The sequence below is a fragment of the Phaethon lepturus genome, unplaced genomic scaffold (genome assembly GCF_000687285.1).
Source record: "Phaethon lepturus isolate BGI_N335 unplaced genomic scaffold, ASM68728v1 scaffold32092, whole genome shotgun sequence".
Lineage (NCBI taxonomy): Eukaryota > Metazoa > Chordata > Aves > Phaethontiformes > Phaethontidae > Phaethon > Phaethon lepturus.
This window is the reverse complement of record NW_010526094.1, coordinates 18,872-26,885: the sequence shown is the minus strand read 5'-3', so window position 1 is coordinate 26,885 and position 8,014 is coordinate 18,872. Positions and strand designations below refer to the sequence as shown.

At 40.5% G+C, this 8,014-nt stretch overlaps 1 protein-coding gene across 1 annotated transcript in view; it reads left to right on the top strand.

Moving 5' to 3' along the window:
- LOC104617609 (neural cell adhesion molecule 1-like) overlaps positions 1-8,014 on the top strand; it is a 21,506-nt gene that overhangs the window by 4,188 nt on the left and 9,304 nt on the right. The gene's annotated exons all lie outside the window — the stretch shown is intronic.

The following is an 8,014-nucleotide window of genomic DNA, read 5'->3' as shown; positions in this document are numbered from 1 at the left end:
CCCTTGCACTGAGAATTCAGTCCTTGGTCTGCCCCCACTGCACCCACTGCTTTCCTTTCTGAAGGAAACAGCTGAGACCTTGTGCAGCTTGCATGGTGAAACTTGGGAACACTTGATTAAGCCAGATAATGTTACTAAGCATACAAATGAGTGACCTAGTTGGTTGAGGCTTGAAAAATGTGTATGGTAGGGAGAATGAGGATAGGGAGGAGGAGGGAAATGGGTCCAAAAGAGAGATTGGGATGTATGTTTGAACAAGATGTAGTTTTGGGTAGAAGGACCCTCCGTAACTCATTAAGCAACTTACTCTCTGATTCTCATTTTCAACAGCTCTAATACTTACTACCCTCACATATTTGAAGGACAACTGTGACTGATGTGGCAGGAGAAAGTGAGGGTAATTTGGCAAAGAGTGCCTTAAGGTCAGTTCAGATCTGAACAGTCAAATGTGGTAGGCTGGAAACAGCAGAAAGTGGTTGCTTTGCACTGTGATGTACCTCCCCAGGGAAAGGTACAAGTACTGATCAATCTTTTTGTTCCTCCACACTCCTTTGTGTGCAACTGTTGTTGCCTTCCTGTGCTGATATTCTCTTTTAGCCTTTGTTACATGCCCTATGGGACAACAAAACTACCTGGGACAGCTGGGATGTCTTGCACAGGTGTATAAGTAAATTTTGAGAATGCTGTTGTCTTTGAAATACAGAGTGTTCATACTGTAGTCCATGGCAATGGGAGGAGCAATGAGCCCAGATGCCACCGAGCCCTTTAAACTCAATAGTAACATGGGCAGGGACCTTCTAAAAAAAGGAGGGGCGGGGGGTGAGCACCCAGTACGTAATCACAGGTGTAACTTTGGTGTCTCTGAAATTATTCCTAGCTTAGTCTGGTGTGAAGCATAGGAGGAATTGGGATTTGAGGCTGCCACTCAAATATTGCACTTGGAAATGTTGGAAGCTGTTTGAGAAGTAGTTATTTTTGGAGTGCAAATTTGCTGCATAATTGACCCAACAGATGAATGCAGTTGGTTCTCAGAAAGAACATGCTCTGATTCAGGGGCAAGTAGAGCAATGTGCAGTGAAATGATTACTGCTGGCTACGCTGGATTTGTGACTCTGTTTCTCAAGGTTTTTTTCATTTTGTGGAGGACTTCGGTTACATTAGGCCTTCCAAGGTTTTTCCAGACCCTTTGGTTCCCTGAGCTGATCCCCAAACTAATAATGTTGGGGAATATATTTCCAGAGAGCAGGCTAGTTTTTTTGTGATCTGCGGTACACATGCCTCTATTGAAACGAAGGAAAGTATGCCAAACTGCAGTAGGGAAGAGGCTCTGTGTATTACTTTCCTTTAGCATCTCTTGTCGCTTTTATGGCATTTGGCTTTTACATTTTTATTTCAAAGTGAGCTGCACTGGAGAAGTCAGAGCCAATGCCTCTAACATGGCATTGCTCTGCTTGACAGTAATAGCCAAGAATTTTATGCAGACAAAATGTATATTTATTATGTAGAGTCCTTTGTTACCATCATCTGTACAGTGTCCTTAATGTGGTTGGAAGGATAAGGGTATTATTTTCAGTAATAATAATCATTTCATTAGAGTAGTTTACAAGCAGCTGGAAGGCTAAATGGAAAAGTCAGTCCGGTATTCTTGAGACCTTCTTGCTTCTACAGGGTTTTAGTCACATGGATCTATTATCCAAGTCCTTGGTACAGCAGGCTTTGGGGGAAGGACTTGGACAGGCAGGTGGATTGTCTGCTACGCAAAAGCTTTTTTTTTTTTTAATATGTAAAAGGAAGTGCGGTCCTTTCAAATACCAGATAACCATTCTGTTGTGTTTCTCACTGAGCCTTCTGTTCCATCATTTTTAATCTCATTTGCTTGCGAACCCCATAAACCCTGACTTGAACCCTGCTCTGCAGCTTTGGACATTGCTGAGCTTCTGAACCGGCCCTTTTGTCAGTGTGAATGTGCTAATGCTCTTCTTTAACTTCTAGCCGTTTTAATTTACAAAATTAAATAAACCTTTGATTCTTATGTTTTCTATATTTATGACCTAATTTTTTTATCTATTTTTCTCTCTTTCTTTCTTTTTCTTCCTCGTCCTTTCTTCCCTCCCCTCTCCCTTCTTCCCCTTACTCCTTTCCTATGTCTGTCGTCATACATGTCACCTTGGATCTCACGGGGAAACATCCACGCTTGCCACATGCACCAAATTTGTTTTTAAACAACCATATTTTCCCCTCCTGGGAACCATTGTCTGGCACCTGCAGCGACCTTGGGAAGTCCATCAACGTCGTCCTCCTTTGTTTCATTGCTTCTTTCTGCAGTGACTCTGCTTTTGCTCTGTTAGAAACTTAAAATAAAATAAAGCAATATTTGCTTGAAAAGGCCCGGGTCCCACCAAGGCGTGCAAGCAGATAACTTTGCTTCAGAGGATCATGTCAGTTAAAAAAAAAAAAACCACAGAACATTTAAAAAAAAAGTTTAATTTGAAAGAGTCAGTATTTTGTAACAAGGAAAAAAGGTCTAAGCAAAGTTTTTTGTCTTTAACACTTTTTTGTTACTTGTAATGCATTTTCCCTTTTTAATGGATGTAAAGAAAGATTTTTGTTGGTGTTGTTTGCTTGCTGTTTCTCATCAAACGAAGGTATAATATTGAAAGCATTTTAAGATATTGCTTTTTACTGATTTCTCTGCACATCTGGTGCTGATCACCACTGTATTGTGCAAAAGGTTTCTAAAGCCCCATCTACAAATCTAAACCCACAGACTATAAAAAGGGAAAGAAGATTTGTCAAAGATAATCCTACTGGTTGCCCAAATGTCTCTGTGGGCTTTTGCATGTGGATTCAAATTTATGGCCATTAGAAGGTTTTGCTGATGTGGTGGTCTGAATATAAACATCTTGTGGGAATCACAGTGAAGAGATTTCTTTCTTCTTTATGTAGTTGAATCCTTGCAACTTCATTGGCCCCTTGTGTACAGTCAAGTATCTCGTGACCCATGGTGGATCTGGGGCATAATACAGCCCATGAGCATACAAATTTGCAATGGATGCTTGTCTAACATTTTCTGGTTTTCCACTTCTACTATCAACTTCATAGAGAAATTCCTTTTCTTGCCATTTTAACAGGAAAGATTAGCTTGGATCACGTTATCTGACCACCTAAATTTATTATTACTGATCCTTAATAATATTCGTGGTTAGCTGTGCATGTGACACTACCAGACAAGATTAACCCATGGTTAAAATTGGTGCAATGGAATGCATCTTTGTTACCAAGTTCTGTGTATTGCATTTCGTTGAACAAATTTCAGTTGACTTTTTTCTCTTGTTCTTGCTAAAACACAAACTCATACACAAAAAAACCTACCCACAACCCTGTGCCTCTCATGAATTGTCGTTGTGAGGGGAACTGCATTTGGCTCTGCTCTTCTAAAAATGGATGTCTCTCTTCCTCTAGGTCTCTCTTTCTCTGTGAGTGCACCTGAGGCTGCCAAAGAGTAAACTGCTGACATAGTTGTTGAAGTGTCTGTACAGAAGGTCTCAAATACTATCAGTTGTCTGGAATGGGAATGATCTTCCTAACAAAATTCTGATAGGGGCAAACAAAAACCCCTGCCATTAGTTTTGTATAACTCTGCATTTTATGCTCTGCACATAAGTCTCTGCTGTGTTTATTCAGACCTTGTTCATTACGATTTGTGAACTGCTTTTCTATCTAAATTATAAACAAAAAGTTTGTGCAGGTCTTGCACACAAAAGCATGTGGATTTGAAGTACAGTAAGAATAATCATAATACTAAAAAGTTGTGTGACCTTTCCCTATAGCTGAATTTATTGAGTTCACCTGTAGATCTGATATCAGCTTGTGGCTTGCCCCTTACCCACAGACAAAGGTTACTAGCTAAGGTTGAGATATATCTCACCCAACTCATAGGTTATTACAATTATCTTGTCTAGGCTATAACTTTACATAGTGTTGAGTGGCGAGAGGGCAGCATCCCTGGAGGCTGTTCTTCCTGTTCAAGGAGAGGTGTCTTGAGGTGTCTTAACACCGTGGCCATGCATTATACTCTGAGGGGTCTCCTCTCTGTGGTGACTAGGCAAAGCCCAGACAAGTAGATGGGAGATCGTTTACATAGCTGAAGTTACTTTAAATTAATCCCATGCACAATGGCAAACAGGAATCTTTTGCAATATGTGCAAAAAGAGCCTCTGTCCCTGTGTTTGTGAAAATAAGGGGCATAACTGATATTTTTACCACCAATTTATGCGGACTCGTAATGTGTCAGATACTAGATATACGTTGGATCCTTGAGGTCTGACAGTCAATGCTGGACAAGGTCCCAGGCCTTATTTTTGATGTAAATAAAACAAAATTAAAAGTTTGTAGAAAAGCCGGCGCTCTTTTCTGTGGTCAGAGTTGAGACATAGGTTCAAGTCTGGAACCAGAAGAAGTTCAAACCTCAGATTTTCAGCACACACACACAACCTTGCAAGCACATGTTCTATGTGGACAAGTTATACCTACAGGAGGGCTGGAACCTCAGCCCTTAGGCAAGATGTTTGTGTGTGTTATGAACTGCAAAGCCTTGTAGGATCTCACATGGCCCATGGGATTCCAGCAGCTGTACCCCCAGTTTGTTATTAAGTCTCTACATATTTTCAAAGGTGTTTGTCAAAGCATTATTTTGACTGCCTTAATTTTACAGGAAGTCCTTGTTTGATGACGTTCTGCTCCACCAGAATCAGTTGCAATTGTTCACACCTTCTACTTTTGGCTAGATAAAAAGAAGTTTTTGAAAATCTCCTGACTCTTCAAGCTGGTGGAGTGGAACGAACAGCCAGTGTGTTGCAGTAGTGTAGAAGAAGGGCACCTGTGACAGAAGCCAGACTGCGGATCAGCTGTTCAGATTTGCAGTCTGTTTTACTCCTGACAAGATGATCTTTGTGCGACTCAGTCTTTGCTTACAGTTTTTCCTTTTTGTATGCTCATATTCCCCTTTTCATCCTTGGAAATGGAGTCAGCCATAGGAAAATAACAGAGCTTGAAGCCAGGAGCAGACCACTGAAGCCACACAGTGTTGATGACAACCTAAAAGGAGTTAAGTCGTAGTTTTGAGAAATATCCATTGCCACCTTGTCTTGGAAGGAATGGTCCACAGACTGCTGTGTATTTCTGCTACCCAGTAGCTAAGTTGAAAGCAAGCATAAATTGTCAAGTCTAAATCTGTGTGGAAACAGAAGCTGTTGTCACCTGGAATAGAAGGTTGCTCGCATGTTGGTCCACTATAAATTGTGCAGAGTGTCTGAGGAATGAGGTTTGTAAAATGTGGCACCCCTTATTTGAAGGATACTTTTAAGTGCTTGCAAATTAAAGCTGTTAGCATCCACTGAGAACACATAGTTTTTTTCCTGGGTTTTTTGTGGTTTTTTTTCTTCTGATGAAGAAATGAATTGAATTTGAAATGAATTTTTATTTGTTTTATTTGTTCTTTTCCTGCCAAATATTGTAGGGCCTTTGAAAAATCTGGAATCCATAGCTGCTTTTCTGCATCCCTTTTTTGTCTCTTTGTCTGCCTGTGCTTGAACATGCTCTGCATGCTCTAGCTGAGACCCCACCAGGACACATCTGAGTGTCTCTCTCTGACAGGGCAGGTGTCTCTACAGAATCGCAGAAAGTAAAATTGATGGGTCATTTTCTTGTACACTGTAAAATAAGGGTGATTAGAAAGGTTGGTCTCACAGGAAGTTCATTTTCCATTGAAAAAATAATTTGTAAGTAATAAATTCTTCACTTCTTTAGAATTAATGACTCAAATTTTTTAACATTTTTGTTTCCTTATTTAGCCTGTGGAAGTATTATTCCTCTTAATCCTGCGAATAGCAATAGGGAATCAATGGAAAGCTTCTCATCAGGTTGAATGTGCTCTGGATCAGGTCAGAATGTCCACCGTCTATTTACACAGTAAGCACTCACGGGTGGTACACATGTACTCTCGTACACACAGTGTTAGCAGCTGATGCTTATACACTCTTTTTGTGCACTGAATTGTTTTAGGCCCCACCAAATTTCGTTAGGGATATTAAGTGTCTAAGTATTAGTTTCATTAAACACAATACAAATTTAGCTACAGGATGGAGTGAGTAGTTCTTAAAGTATTTGTAGATGAATTTAACTTAACCAAAGTGCCAGTCTGTGAAACAGAATAATATACTACATGCTTCCTGCATTTTATAGCAACAGCACAATTCCTTTACAAAATACATACAGAAAAAGTTCAAGTTCATGGGCTCTTTAAGGATTCTAGTATTATTCTTCCTTATTGCTAGTCTCTGAAAGATTTGGAATATCAATTAATGTAACGAATTAGAATTTATAAAACCAGAGCTAGTGGAAGCAATTTGAAAGTTACTGAAAGTTGTAGGGCTTTTTTACTAGCCTAGAAAAAAACGTTGCAGGCAATTACCTTGGCCCAGTTTCATTGTCTGAAACGTAAAATCTGAGAATAGCACAAAAATAAGGGCATTCCTCTGCGGATTTGCCCTTATTCTTCCCATCTCTGTACTCTTCTTCCTGGCAGCCTTTCCTATCGTAGCTGCTCATGCTCCCTGGGGCAGCGGGGCAGAGCAGGGAAGATAATGGTTTGGAAGGGAAGGAGAATCAAGGAGGGGAGACTTGTACCTATTCAGTAGCTCTTCCTTTGGGTGTTTAGAGGGAAAAGTTATTTTGTAGCTATCGTAGCAGAAATTGGATCTTTGGTAATGGTAGTCCTTAGTGGTTTTTATAACCTTGTGCTGTGGGTTCCAAAATTTCAGGGCCAGTCAGTCTACTACCAGGTTATAGCAGTTCTTGTGGACTGCTGTCCTGCAGCACTTCATGTCGAAGTTTCATTGACAGTCACCCAGTGTAGTACTTTTTGTAATTTTGTACATCAGCTGCAGGTCATTTTCTGTGGCTGCAAGACCACAGAAATCTGGGTTAGAACTGTATCTTCACACTAATTAAACCAAATGGACTTTTGAGGAGACTCAGAGTTATTTTGTAGTTATATAAGAGCCCTCCTAGAGCAGCATTATAAATAGTTTATGCCCTTGCTTCCTAAACATAAAAGGTAAGACCCTGAGACAGAGTGGAAGCATAGTGGGGCACATCTTTGCTACGAACTGTTGGTTATATTGGCTTCAGTAGATCTCTGGCAGTGTAGTGGCTGAAGCTTTACTGTTTCAGGGATGCTTGGCGTCACAGAGAAAATTAGTAGCAGAACAGAGATTGATGCTAGGTTTAAACGTCTTTATTGTGTTAGTCATAAAACCATCTTTTCTCTGTTATATCTGATCTTTTCAACCTTTCAAGGGAGAAAAGCTTTGCAGGTTATCTGATAATGTGCCTGTGGTTTGGACAAGTTTCATAAAACCTGGGATACCTGCAACAGTTTTCAGATTTTCTGTCTGTGAACACTTAGATTTTTGTTCACTTTATGTTTGTACATGTTTTCAGTGCCTCACAAGAAGCTGATGGGAGCTATGTAAAAGCAAACTTGAGACAGGCTGTAAATGAAACCATGGAGCCATCAGTGGGCCTTTGAGTAGGAGTCTGGCACTTTCTCCATTGTACACATTGCAATTAGCAAGATCAGTCATTTTGAGGGGCCTGGTACTTGCTGGGGGCGGGGGGGATGGTGAGGGCGGGCAGGCTTGCAGAGCAGAACGTCTGCTGTCCTAACGGATTCTAGTGCTTGCCAAGGGCTATCGAAGAACTAATACTCTGCTTCCCAAGCACTAGTCACAGAAATGGCAGACACGCACACACAAACAGGTGAGAACCCACCGTGGTCATTTTAAGTGGAATGGCAAATGTTGCTTGGAACAGGAACCGCATTTGTCTTCTATTTTTGCTTTCTGTTACTAATCCTAAATAGAGAGGTGAGTATTCAGACAGGCTTTTCTGCAATAGAATTTTCTAAATAATCTGCATAAAATCCCTGTTTAGAAAGTAATGCAGATTTCTG